Consider the following 15300-nt stretch of genomic DNA (forward strand, 5'->3'; position numbering starts at 1 on the left):
TGTAGATTTTTCCTATGGTCATTGCAAATTTCTGCATTCTCTGCCCTCTTTAGCTTTTTCCTGCAAATGCTGTGATATTTGACCCCCAAAACGTGAGAAACTTTCATATTTATGGGAAGATAAAACGCGAATATGAGTTTCAAGTTTGATTCATCTAATATGTCATTTTTATGTTTTCCTCGCTTAAGCAAAGCGCTTTTGGTGCTTAACCACGACTCTATGATGCAGGTACATGGGAACTGTAACACAATTGTGCTTTTGTCACACACTCACTGAAATGAGTAAATCAGAGTACTTTTCCCGTTTCCTGAGCCTTTTCGGTGTTGATTTGAGACAAATCAACATTCAGCATGTTGTCTAGTCTTTTTGGTGTTTCTCGCCCTGCAAAGCGTTTTGGTTCATTACAGCGACTCTTTGATGCAGATTCAAGAGATAACTAGGAACTATTATGCTTTTGTGGCGCTTATACTGAAATGAGCAAAACAGAGCACAAATACAGGTAATTCCGTGTCCTGATCAGTATTGTTTTGGCATCCAGCATGTTATTGTAGTGCTTCCTGATGGTCATTGCAAATTTCTGCATTCTCTGCCCTCTTTAGCTTTTTCCTGCAAATGCTGTGATATTTGACCCCCAAAACGTGAGAAACTGTCATATTTATGGGAAGATAAAAAGCAAATAAGAGTTTCAAGTTTGATTCAAATAATGTCATTTTTATGTTTTCCTAGCTTAAGCAAAGCGCTTTTGGTGCTTAACCACGACTCTATGATGCAGGTACATGGGAACTGTAACACAATTGTGCTTTTGTCACACACTCACTGAAATGAGTAAATCAGAGTACTTTTCCCGTTTCCTGAGCCTTTTCGGTGTTGAGTTGTCTTATTCAGCATGTTGTTTAGTCTTTTTGTGTTTCTCGCCCTGCAAAGCGTTTTGGTTCATTACAGCGACTCTCTGATGCAGATTCAAGAGATAACTAGGAACTATTATGCTTTTGTGGCACTAATACTGAAATGAGCAAAACAGAGTACAAAAACATGTAATTCCGTGTCCTGAGCCTTTTCTGTGCTGTTTTGGCATCCAGCATGTTATTGTAGATTTTTCCTATGGTCATTGCAAATTTCTGCATTCTCTGCCCTCTTTAGCTTTTTCCTGCAAATGCTGTGATATTTGACCCCCAAAACGTGAGAAACTTTCATATTTATGGGAAGATAAAACGCGAATATGAGTTTCAAGTTTGATTCATCAAATATGTCATTTTTATGTTTTCCTCGCTTAAGAAAAGAGCTTTTGGTGCTTAACCACGACTCTATGATGCAGGTACATGGGAACTGTAACACAATTGTGCTTTTGTCACACACTCACTGAAATGAGTAAATCAGAGTACTTTTCCCGTTTCCTGAGCCTTTTCGGTGTTGATTTGAGACAAATTAACATTCAGCATGTTGTCTAGTCTTTTTGGTGTTTCTCGCCCTGCAAAGCGTTTTGGTTTATTACAGCGACTCTCTGATGCAGATTCAAGAGAGAACGAGGAATTATTATGCTTTTGTGGCACTAATACTGAAATGAGCAAAACAGAGTACAAAAACATGTAATTCCGTGTCCTGAGCCTTTTCTGTGCTGTTTTGGCATCCAGCATGTTATTGTAGATTTTTCCTATGGTCATTGCAAATTTCTGCATTCTCTGCCCTCTTTAGCTTTTTCCTGCAAATGCTGTGATATTTGACCCCCAAAACGTGAGAAACTTTCATATTTATCGGAAGATAAAACGCGAATATGAGTTTCAAGTTTGATTCATCTAATATGTCATTTTTATGTTTTTCTCGCTTAAGCAAAGAGCTTTTGGTGCTTAACCACGAATCTATGATGCAGGTACATGGGAACTGTAACACAATTGTGCTTTTGTCACACACTCACTGAAATGAGTAAATCAGAGTACTTTTCCTGTTTCCTGAGCCTTTTCGGTGTTGATTTGTCTCATTCAGCATGTTGTCTAGTCTTTTTGTGTTTCTCGCCCTGCAAAGCGTTTTGGTTCATTACAGCGACTCTTTGATGCAGATTCAAGAGATAACTAGGAACTATTATGCTTTTGTGGCACTAATACTGAAATGAGCAAAACAGAGTACAAAAACATGTAATTCCGTGTCCTGAGCTTTTTCTGTGCTGTTTTGGCATCCAGCATGTTATTGTAGATTTTTCCTATGGTCATTGCAAATTTCTGCATTCTCTGCCCTCTTTAGCTTTTTCCCGCAAATGCTGTGATATTTGACCCCCAAAACGTGAGAAACTTTCATATTCATGGGAAGATAAAACGCGAATATGAGTTTCAAGTTTGATTCATCTAATATGTCATTTTTATGTTTTCCTCGCTTAAGCAAAGCGCTTTTGGTGCTTAACCACGACTCTATGATGCAGGTACATGGGAACTGTAACACAATTGTGTTTTTGTCACACACTCACTGAAATGAGTAAATCAGAGTACTTTTCCCATTTCCTGAGCCTTTTCGGTGTTGATTTGTCTCATTCAGCATGTTGTCTAGTCTTTTTGTGTTTCTCGCCCTGCAAAGCGTTTTGGTTCATTACAGCGACTCTTTGATGCAGATTCAAGAGAGAACGAGGAATTATTATGCTTTTGTGGCGCTTATACTGAAATGAGCAAAACAGAGCACAAATACAGGTAATTCCGTGTCCTGATCAGTATTGTTTTGGAATCCAGCATGTTATTGTAGATTTTTCCTATGGTCATTGCAAATTTCTGCATTGTCTGTCCTCTTTAGCTTTTTCCTGCAAATGCTGTGATATTTGACCCCCAAAACGTGAGAAACTCTCATATTTATGGGAAGATAAAAAGCAAATAAGAGTTTCAAGTTTGATTCAAATAATGTCATTTTTATGTTTTCCTAGCTTAAGCAAAGCGCTTTTGGTGCTTAACCACGACTCTATGATGCAGGTACATGGACACTGTAACACAATTGTGCTTTTGTCACACACTCACTGAAATGAGTAAATCACAGTACTTTTCCCATTTCCTGAGCCTTTTCGGTGTTGATTTGAGACAAATCAACATTCAGCATGTTGTCTAGTCTTTTTGGTGTTTCTCGCCCTGCAAAGCGTTGTGGTTCATTACAGCGACTCTTTGATGCAGATTCAAGATATAACTAGGAACTATTATGCTTTTGTGGCACTGATACTGAAATGAGCAAAATAGAGCACAAATACAGGTAATTCCGTGTCCTGATCAGTATTGTTTTGGCATCCAGCATGTTATTGTAGTGCTTCCTGATGGTCATTGCAAATTTCTGCATTCTCTGCCCTCTTTAGCTTTTTCCTGCAAATGCTGTGATATTTGACCCCCAAAACGTGAGAAACTGTCATATTTATGGGAAGATAAAAAGCAAATAAGAGTTTAAAGTTTGATTCAAATAATGTCATTTTTATGTTTTCCTAGCTTAAGCAAAGCGCTTTTGGTGCTTAACCACGACTCTATGATGCAGGTACATGGGAACTGTAACACAATTGTGCTTTTGTCACACACTCACTGAAATGAGTAAATCAGAGTACTTTTCCCGTTTCCTGAGCCTTTTCGGTGTTGAGTTGTCTTATTCAGCATGTTGTTTAGTCTTTTTGTGTTTCTCGCCCTGCAAAGCGTTTTGGTTCATTACAGCGACTCTCTGATGCAGATTCAAGAGATAACTAGGAACTATTATGCTTTTGTGGCACTAATACTGAAATGAGCAAAACAGAGTACAAAAACATGTAATTCCGTGTCCTGAGCCTTTTCTGTGCTGTTTTGGCATCCAGCATGTTATTGTAGATTTTTCCTATGGTCATTGCAAATTTCTGCATTCTCTGCCCTCTTTAGCTTTTTCCTGCAAATGCTGTGATATTTGACCCCCAAAACGTGAGAAACTTTCATATTTATGGGAAGATAAAACGCGAATATGAGTTTCAAGTTTGATTCATCTAATATGTCATTTTTATGTTTTCCTCGCTTAAGCAAAGCGCTTTTGGTGCTTAACCACGACTCTATGATGCAGGTACATGGACACTGTAACACAATTGTGCTTTTGTCACACACTCACTGAAATGAGTAAATCACAGTACTTTTCCCATTTCCTGAGCCTTTTCGGTGTTGATTTGAGACAAATCAACATTCAGCATGTTGTCTAGTCTTTTTGGTGTTTCTCGCCCTGCAAAGCGTTTTGGTTCATTACAGCGACTCTTTGATGCAGATTCAAGAGATAACTAGGAACTATTATGCTTTTGTGGCACTGATACTGAAATGAGCAAAATAGAGCACAAATACAGGTAATTCCGTGTCCTGATCAGTATTGTTTTGGCATCCAGCATGTTATTGTAGATTTTTCCTATGGTCATTGCAAATTTCTGCATTCTCTGCCCTCTTTAGCTTTTTCCTGCAAATGCTGTGATATTTGACCCCCAAAACGTGAGAAACTTTCATATTTATGGGAAGATAAAACGCGAATATGAGTTTCAAGTTTGATTCATCTAATATGTCATTTTTATGTTTTCCTCGCTTAAGAAAAGAGCTTTTGGTGCTTAACCACGACTCTATGATGCAGGTACATGGGAACTGTAACACAATTGTGCTTTTGTCACACACTCACTGAAATGAGTAAATCAGAGTACTTTTCCCGTTTCCTGAGCCTTTTCGGTGTTGATTTGAGACAAATTAACATTCAGCATGTTGTCTAGTCTTTTTGGTGTTTCTCGCCCTGCAAAGCGTTTTGGTTTATTACAGCGACTCTCTGATGCAGATTCAAGAGAGAACGAGGAATTATTATGCTTTTGTGGCACTAATACTGAAATGAGCAAAACAGAGTACAAAAACATGTAATTCCGTGTCCTGAGCCTTTTCTGTGCTGTTTTGGCATCCAGCATGTTATTGTAGATTTTTCCTATGGTCATTGCAAATTTCTGCATTCTCTGCCCTCTTTAGCTTTTTCCTGCAAATGCTGTGATATTTGACCCCCAAAACGTGAGAAACTTTCATATTTATCGGAAGATAAAACGCGAATATGAGTTTCAAGTTTGATTCATCTAATATGTCATTTTTATGTTTTTCTCGCTTAAGCAAAGAGCTTTTGGTGCTTAACCACGAATCTATGATGCAGGTACATGGGAACTGAAACACAATTGTGCTTTTGTCACACACTCACTGCAATGAAAAAATCAGAGTACTTTTCCCATTTCCTGAGCCTTTTCGGTGTTGATTTGAGACAAATCAACATTCAGCATGTTGTCTAGTCTTTTTGGTGTTTCTCGCCCTGCAAAGCGTTTTGGTTCATTACAGCGACTCTTTGATGCAGATTCAAGAGATAACTAGGAACTATTATGCTTTTGTGGCACTAATACTGAAATGAGCAAAACAGAGCACAAATACAGGTAATTCCGTGTCCTGATCAGTATTGTTTTGGCATCCAGCATGTTATTGTAGTGCTTCCTATGGTCATTGCAAATTTCTGCATTCTCTGCACTCTTTAGCTTTTTCCTGCAAATGCTGTGATATTTGACCCCCAAAACGTGAGAAACTCTCATATTTATGGGAAGATAAAAAGCAAATAAGAGTTTCAAGTTTGATTCAAATAATGTCATTTTTATGTTTTCCTAGCTTAAGCAAAGCGCTTTTGGTGCTAAACCACGACTCTATGATGCAGGTACATGGACACTGTAACACAATTGTGCTTTTGTCACACACTCACTGAAATGAGTAAATCACAGTACTTTTCCCGTTTCCTGAGCCTTTTCGGTGTTGATTTGTCTCATTCAGCATGTTGTCTAGTCTTTTTGTGTTTCTCGCCCTGCAAAGCGTTTTGGTTCATTACAGCGACTCTTTGATGCAGATTCAAGAGATAACTAGGAACTATTATGCTTTTGTGGCACTAATACTGAAATGAGCAAAACAGAGCACAAATACAGGTAATTCCGTGTCCTGATCAGTATTGTTTTGGCATCCAGCATGTTATTGTAGTGCTTCCTATGGTCATTGCAAATTTCTGCATTCTCTGCACTCTTTAGCTTTTTCCTGCAAATGCTGTGATATTTGACCCCCAAAACGTGAGAAACTCTCATATTTATGGGAAGATAAAAAGAAAATAAGAGTTTCAAGTTTGATTCAAATAATGTCATTTTTATGTTTTCCTAGCTTAAGCAAAGCGCTTTTGGTGCTTAACCACGACTCTATGATGCAGGTACATGGGAACTGTAACACAATTGTGCTTTTGTCACACACTCACTGAAATGAGTAAATCAGAGTATTTTTCCCGTTTCCTGAGCCTTTTCGGTGTTGATTTGTCTCATTCAGCATGTTGTCTAGTCTTTTTGGTGTTTCTCGCCCTGCAAAGCGTTTTGGTTTATTACAGCGACTCTCTGATGCAGATTCAAGAGATAACTAGGAATTATTATGCTTTTGTGGCACTAATACTGAAATGAGCAAAACAGAGTACAAAAACATGTAATTCCGTGTCCTGAGCCTTTTCTGTGCTGTTTTGGCATCCAGCATGTTATTGTAGATTTTTCCTATGGTCATTGCAAATTTCTGCATTCTCTGCCCTCTTTAGCTTTTTCCTGCAAATGCTGTGATATTTGACCCCCAAAACGTGAGAAACTTTCATATTTATGGGAAGATAAAACGCGAATATGAGTTTCAAGTTTGATTCATCTAATATGTCATTTTTATGTTTTCCTCGCTTAAGCAAAGCGCTTTTGGTGCTTAACCACGACTCTATGATGCAGGTACATGGGAACTGTAACACAATTGTGCTTTTGTCACACACTCACTGAAATGAGTAAATCAGAGTACTTTTCCCGTTTCCTGAGCCTTTTCGGTGTTGATTTGAGACAAATCAACATTCAGCATGTTGTCTAGTCTTTTTGGTGTTTCTCGCCCTGCAAAGCGTTTTGGTTCATTACAGTGACTCTCTGATGCAGATTCAAGAGATAACTAGGAACTATTATGCTTTTGTGGCACTAATACTGAAATGAGCAAAACAGAGCACAAATACAGGTAATTCCGTGTCCTGATCAGTATTGTTTTGGCATCCAGCATGTTATTGTAGTGCTTCCTATGGTCATTGCAAATTTCTGCATTCTCTGCACTCTTTAGCTTTTTCCTGCAAATGCTGTGATATTTGACCCCCAAAACGTGAGAAACTCTCATATTTATGGGAAGATAAAAAGAAAATATGAGTTTCAAGTTTGATTCATCTAATATGTCATTTTTATGTTTTTCTCGCTTAAGCAAAGAGCTTTTGGTGCTTAACCACGAATCTATGATGCAGGTACATGGGAACTGTAACACAATTGTGCTTTTGTCACACACTCACTGAAATGAGTAAATCAGAGTACTTTTCCTGTTTCCTGAGCCTTTTCGGTGTTGATTTGTCTCATTCAGCATGTTGTCTAGTCTTTTTGTGTTTCTCGCCCTGCAAAGCGTTTTGGTTCATTACAGCGACTCTTTGATGCAGATTCAAGAGATAACTAGGAACTATTATGCTTTTGTGGCACTAATACTGAAATGAGCAAAACAGAGCACAAATACAGGTAATTCCGTGTCCTGATCAGTATTGTTTTGGCATCCAGCATGTTATTGTAGTGCTTCCTATGGTCATTGCAAATTTCTGCATTCTCTGCACTCTTTAGCTTTTTCCTGCAAATGCTGTGATATTTGACCCCCAAAACGTGAGAAACTCTCATATTTATGGGAAGATAAAAAGAAAATAAGAGTTTCAAGTTTGATTCAAATAATGTCATTTTTATGTTTTCCTAGCTTAAGCAAAGCGCTTTTGGTGCTTAACCACGACTCTATGATGCAGGTACATGGGAACTGTAACACAATTGTGCTTTTGTCACACACTCACTGAAATGAGTAAATCAGAGTATTTTTCCCGTTTCCTGAGCCTTTTCGGTGTTGATTTGTCTCATTCAGCATGTTGTCTAGTCTTTTTGGTGTTTCTCGCCCTGCAAAGCGTTTTGGTTTATTACAGCGACTCTCTGATGCAGATTCAAGAGATAACTAGGAATTATTATGCTTTTGTGGCACTAATACTGAAATGAGCAAAACAGAGTACAAAAACATGTAATTCCGTGTCCTGAGCCTTTTCTGTGCTGTTTTGGCATCCAGCATGTTATTGTAGATTTTTCCTATGGTCATTGCAAATTTCTGCATTCTCTGCCCTCTTTAGCTTTTTCCTGCAAATGCTGTGATATTTGACCCCCAAAACGTGAGAAACTTTCATATTTATGGGAAGATAAAACGCGAATATGAGTTTCAAGTTTGATTCAAATAATGTCATTTTTATGTTTTCCTCGCTTAAGCAAAGCGCTTTTGGTGCTTAACCACGACTCTATGATGCAGGTACATGGGAACTGTAACACAATTGTGCTTTTGTCACACACTCACTGAAATGAGTAAATCAGAGTACTTTTCCCGTTTCCTGAGCCTTTTCGGTGTTGATTTGAGACAAATCAACATTCAGCATGTTGTCTAGTCTTTTTGGTGTTTCTCGCCCTGCAAAGCGTTTTGGTTCATTACAGTGACTCTCTGATGCAGATTCAAGAGATAACTAGGAACTATTATGCTTTTGTGGCACTAATACTGAAATGAGCAAAACAGAGCACAAATACAGGTAATTCCGTGTCCTGATCAGTATTGTTTTGGCATCCAGCATGTTATTGTAGTGCTTCCTATGGTCATTGCAAATTTCTGCATTCTCTGCACTCTTTAGCTTTTTCCTGCAAATGCTGTGATATTTGACCCCCAAAACGTGAGAAACTCTCATATTTATGGGAAGATAAAAAGCAAATAAGAGTTTCAAGTTTGATTCAAATAATGTCATTTTTATGTTTTCCTCGCTTAAGCAAAGCGCTTTTGGTGCTTAACCACGACTCTATGATGCAGGTACATGGGAACTGTAACACAATTGTGCTTTTGTCAAACACTCACTGAAATGAGTAAATCAGAGTATTTTTCCCGTTTCCTGAGCCTTTTCGGTGTTGAGTTGTCTCATTCAGCATATTGTCTAGTCTTTTTGGTGTTTCTCGCCCTGCAAAGCGTTTTGGTTTATTACAGCGACTCTCTGATGCAGATTCAAGAGATAACTAGGAATTATTTTGCTTTTGTGGCACTAATACTGAAATGAGCAAAACAGAGTACAAAAACATGTAATTCCGTGTCCTGAGCCTTTTCTGTGCTGTTTTGGCATCCAGCATGTTATTGTAGATTTTTCCTATGGTCATTGCAAATTTCTGCATTCTCTGCCCTCTTTAGCTTTTTCCTGCAAATGCTGTGATATTTGACCCCCAAAACGTGAGAAACTTTCATATTTATGGGAAGATAAAACGCGAATATGAGTTTCAAGTTTGATTCATCTAATATGTCATTTTTATGTTTTCCTCGCTTAAGCAAAGCGCTTTTGGTGCTTAACCACGACTCTATGATGCAGGTACATGGGAACTGTACTTTTCCCGTTTCCTGAGCCTTTTCGGTGTTGATTTGAGACAAATCAACATTCAGCATGTTGTCTAGTCTTTTTGGTGTTTCTCGCCCTGCAAAGCGTTTTGGTTCATTACAGTGACTCTCTGATGCAGATTCAAGAGATAACTAGGAACTATTATGCTTTTGTGGCACTAATACTGAAATGAGCAAAACAGAGCACAAATACAGGTAATTCCGTGTCCTGATCAGTATTGTTTTGGCATCCAGCATGTTATTGTAGTGCTTCCTATGGTCATTGCAAATTTCTGCATTCTCTGCACTCTTTAGCTTTTTCCTGCAAATGCTGTGATATTTGACCCCCAAAACGTGAGAAACTCTCATATTTATGGGAAGATAAAAAGAAAATAAGAGTTTCAAGTTTGATTCAAATAATGTCATTTTTATGTTTTCCTAGCTTAAGCAAAGCGCTTTTGGTGCTTAACCACGACTCTATGATGCAGGTACATGGGAACTGTAACACAATTGTGCTTTTGTCACACACTCACTGAAATGAGTAAATCAGAGTATTTTTCCCGTTTCCTGAGCCTTTTCGGTGTTGATTTGTCTCATTCAGCATGTTGTCTAGTCTTTTTGGTGTTTCTCGCCCTGCAAAGCGTTTTGGTTTATTACAGCGACTCTCTGATGCAGATTCAAGAGATAACTAGGAATTATTATGCTTTTGTGGCACTAATACTGAAATGAGCAAAACAGAGTACAAAAACATGTAATTCCGTGTCCTGAGCCTTTTCTGTGCTGTTTTGGCATCCAGCATGTTATTGTAGATTTTTCCTATGGTCATTGCAAATTTCTGCATTCTCTGCCCTCTTTAGCTTTTTCCTGCAAATGCTGTGATATTTGACCCCCAAAACGTGAGAAACTTTCATATTTATGGGAAGATAAAACGCGAATATGAGTTTCAAGTTTGATTCAAATAATGTCATTTTTATGTTTTCCTCGCTTAAGCAAAGCGCTTTTGGTGCTTAACCACGACTCTATGATGCAGGTACATGGGAACTGTAACACAATTGTGCTTTTGTCACACACTCACTGAAATGAGTAAATCAGAGTACTTTTCCCGTTTCCTGAGCCTTTTCGGTGTTGATTTGAGACAAATCAACATTCAGCATGTTGTCTAGTCTTTTTGGTGTTTCTCGCCCTGCAAAGCGTTTTGGTTCATTACAGTGACTCTCTGATGCAGATTCAAGAGATAACTAGGAACTATTATGCTTTTGTGGCACTAATACTGAAATGAGCAAAACAGAGCACAAATACAGGTAATTCCGTGTCCTGATCAGTATTGTTTTGGCATCCAGCATGTTATTGTAGTGCTTCCTATGGTCATTGCAAATTTCTGCATTCTCTGCACTCTTTAGCTTTTTCCTGCAAATGCTGTGATATTTGACCCCCAAAACGTGAGAAACTCTCATATTTATGGGAAGATAAAAAGCAAATAAGAGTTTCAAGTTTGATTCAAATAATGTCATTTTTATGTTTTCCTCGCTTAAGCAAAGCGCTTTTGGTGCTTAACCACGACTCTATGATGCAGGTACATGGGAACTGTAACACAATTGTGCTTTTGTCAAACACTCACTGAAATGAGTAAATCAGAGTATTTTTCCCGTTTCCTGAGCCTTTTCGGTGTTGAGTTGTCTCATTCAGCATATTGTCTAGTCTTTTTGGTGTTTCTCGCCCTGCAAAGCGTTTTGGTTTATTACAGCGACTCTCTGATGCAGATTCAAGAGATAACTAGGAATTATTTTGCTTTTGTGGCACTAATACTGAAATGAGCAAAACAGAGTACAAAAACATGTAATTCCGTGTCCTGAGCCTTTTCTGTGCTGTTTTGGCATCCAGCATGTTATTGTAGATTTTTCCTATGGTCATTGCAAATTTCTGCATTCTCTGCCCTCTTTAGCTTTTTCCTGCAAATGCTGTGATATTTGACCCCCAAAACGTGAGAAACTTTCATATTTATGGGAAGATAAAACGCGAATATGAGTTTCAAGTTTGATTCATCTAATATGTCATTTTTATGTTTTCCTCGCTTAAGCAAAGCGCTTTTGGTGCTTAACCACGACTCTATGATGCAGGTACATGGGAACTGTAACACAATTGTGCTTTTGTCACACACTCACTGAAATGAGTAAATCAGAGTACTTTTCCCGTTTCCTGAGCCTTTTCGGTGTTGATTTGAGACAAATCAACATTCAGCATGTTGTCTAGTCTTTTGGGTGTTTCTCGCCCTGCAAAGCGTTTTGGTTCATTACAGTGACTCTCTGATGCAGATTCAAGAGATAACTAGGAACTATTATGCTTTTGTGGCACTAATACTGAAATGAGCAAAACAGAGCACAAATACAGGTAATTCCGTGTCCTGATCAGTATTGTTTTGGCATCCAGCATGTTATTGTGGTGCTTCCTATGGTCATTGCAAATTTCTGCATTCTCTGCACTCTTTAGCTTTTTCCTGCAAATGCTGTGATATTTGACCCCCAAAACGTGAGAAACTCTCATATTTATGGGAAGATAAAAAGCAAATAAGAGTTTCAAGTTTGATTCAAATAATGCCTTTTTTATGTTTTTCTCGCTTAAGCAAAGCGCTTTTGGTGCTAAACCACGACTCTATGATGCAGGTACATGGACACTGTAACACAATTGTGCTTTTGTCACACACTCACTGAAATGAGTAAATCACAGTACTTTTCCCGTTTCCTGAGCCTTTTCGGTGTTGAGTTGTCTTATTCAGCATGTTGTTTAGTCTTTTTGTGTTTCTCGCCCTGCAAAGCGTTTTGGTTCATTACAGCGACTCTCTGATGCAGATTCAAGAGATAACCAGGAACTATTATGCTTTTGTGGCACTAATACTGAAATGAGCAAAACAGAGTACAAAAACATGTAATTCCGTGTCCTGAGCCTTTTCTGTGCTGTTTTGGCATCCAGCATGTTATTGTGGTGCTTCCTATGGTCATTGCAAATTTCTGCATTCTCTGCCCTCTTTAGCTTTTTCCTGCAAATGCTGTGATATTTGACCCCCAAAACGTGAGAAACTTTCATATTTATGGGAAGATAAAACGCGAATATGAGTTTCAAGTTTGATTCATCTAATATGTCATTTTTATGTTTTTCTCGCTTAAGCAAAGAGCTTTTGGTGCTTAACCACGAATCTATGATGCAGGTACATGGGAACTGTAACACAATTGTGCTTTTGTCACACACTCACTGAAATGAGTAAATCAGAGTACTTTTCCTGTTTCCTGAGCCTTTTCGGTGTTGATTTGTCTCATTCAGCATGTTGTCTAGTCTTTTTGTGTTTCTCGCCCTGCAAAGCGTTTTGGTTCTTTACAGCGACTCTCTGATGCAGATTCAAGAGAGAACGAGGAATTATTATGCTTTTGTGGCACTAATACTGAAATGAGCAAAACAGAGTACAAAAACATGTAATTCCGTGTCCTGAGCCTTTTCTGTGCTGTTTTGGCATCCAACATGTTATTGTAGATTTTTCCTATGGTCATTGCAAATTTCTGCATTCTCTGCCCTCTTTAGCTTTTTCCTGCAAATGCTGTGATATTTGACCCCCAAAACGTGAGAAACTCTCATATTTATGGGAAGATAAAACGCGAATATGAGTTTCAAGTTTGATTCAAATAATGTCATTTTTATGTTTTCCTCGCTTAAGCAAAGCGCTTTTGGTGCTAAACCACAACTCTATGATGCAGGTACATGGACACTGTAACACAATTGTGCTTTTGTCACACACTCACTGCAATGAAAAAATCAGAGTACTTTTCCCATTTCCTGAGCCTTTTCGGTGTTGATTTGAGACAAATCAACATTCAGCATGTTGTCTAGTCTTTTTGGTGTTTCTCGCCCTGCAAAGCGTTTTGGTTTATTACAGCGACTCTCTGATGCAGATTCAAGAGAGAACGAGGAATTATTATGCTTTTGTGGCACTAATACTGAAATGAGCAAAACAGAGTACAAAAACATGTAATTCCGTGTCCTGAGCCTTTTCTGTGCTGTTTTGGCATCCAGCATGTTATTGTAGATTTTTCCTATGGTCCTATGGCGAATATGAGTTTCAAGTTTGATTCATCTAATATGTCATTTTTATGTTTTTCTCGCTTAAGCAAAGAGCTTTTGGTGCTTAACCACGAATCTATGATGCAGGTACATGGGAACTGAAACACAATTGTGCTTTTGTCACACACTCACTGCAATGAAAAAATCAGAGTACTTTTCCCATTTCCTGAGCCTTTTCGGTGTTGATTTGAGACAAATCAACATTCAGCATGTTGTCTAGTCTTTTTGGTGTTTCTCGCCCTGCAAAGCGTTTTGGTTCATTACAGTGACTCTCTGATGCAGATTCAAGAGATAACTAGGAACTATTATGCTTTTGTGGCACTAATACTGAAATGAGCAAAACAGAGCACAAATACAGGTAATTCCGTGTCCTGATCAGTATTGTTTTGGCATCCAGCATGTTATTGTAGTGCTTCCTATGGTCATTGCAAATTTCTGCATTCTCTGCACTCTTTAGCTTTTTCCTGCAAATGCTGTGATATTTGACCCCCAAAACGTGAGAAACTCTCATATTTATGGGAAGATAAAAAGCAAATATGAGTTTCAAGTTTGATTCATCTAATATGTCATTTTTATGTTTTTCTCGCTTAAGCAAAGAGCTTTTGGTGCTTAACCACGAATCTATGATGCAGGTACATGGGAACTGTAACACAATTGTGCTTTTGTCACACACTCACTGAAATGAGTAAATCAGAGTACTTTTCCTGTTTCCTGAGCCTTTTCGGTGTTGATTTGTCTCATTCAGCATGTTGTCTAGTCTTTTTGTGTTTCTCGCCCTGCAAAGCGTTTTGGTTCTTTACAGCGACTCTCTGATGCAGATTCAAGAGAGAACGAGGAATTATTATGCTTTTGTGGCACTAATACTGAAATGAGCAAAACAGAGTACAAAAACATGTAATTCCGTGTCCTGAGCCTTTTCTGTGCTGTTTTGGCATCCAACATGTTATTGTAGATTTTTCCTATGGTCATTGCAAATTTCTGCATTCTCTGCCCTCTTTAGCTTTTTCCTGCAAATGCTGTGATATTTGACCCCCAAAACGTGAGAAACTCTCATATTTATGGGAAGATAAAACGCGAATATGAGTTTCAAGTTTGATTCAAATAATGTCATTTTTATGTTTTCCTCGCTTAAGCAAAGCGCTTTTGGTGCTAAACCACAACTCTATGATGCAGGTACATGGACACTGTAACACAATTGTGCTTTTGTCACACACTCACTGCAATGAAAAAATCAGAGTACTTTTCCCATTTCCTGAGCCTTTTCGGTGTTGATTTGAGACAAATCAACATTCAGCATGTTGTCTAGTCTTTTTGGTGTTTCTCGCCCTGCAAAGCGTTTTGGTTCATTACAGCGACTCTTTGATGCAGATTCAAGAGATAACTAGGAACTATTATGCTTTGTGGCACTAATACTGAAATGAGCAAAACAGAGCACAAATACAGGTAATTCCGTGTCCTGATCAGTATTGTTTTGGCATCCAGCATGTTATTGTAGATTTTTCCTATGGTCATTGCAAATTTCTGCATTCTCTGCCCTCTTTAGCTTTTTCCTGCAAATGCTGTGATATTTGACCCCCAAAACGTGAGAAACTCTCATATTTATGGGAAGATAAAAAGCAAATAAGAGTTTCAAGTTTGATTCAAATAATGTCATTTTTATGTTTTCCTAGCTTAAGCAAAGCGCTTTTGGTGCTTAACCACGACTCTATGATGCAGGTACATGGGAACT

Source organism: Halichoeres trimaculatus, unplaced genomic scaffold (assembly GCF_033239565.1).
Source record: "Halichoeres trimaculatus isolate MK-OKI-2021-1 unplaced genomic scaffold, fHalTri1.1 fHalTri1_scaffold_59, whole genome shotgun sequence".
In the NCBI taxonomy this organism is placed as follows: Eukaryota; Metazoa; Chordata; class Actinopteri; order Labriformes; family Labridae; genus Halichoeres; species Halichoeres trimaculatus.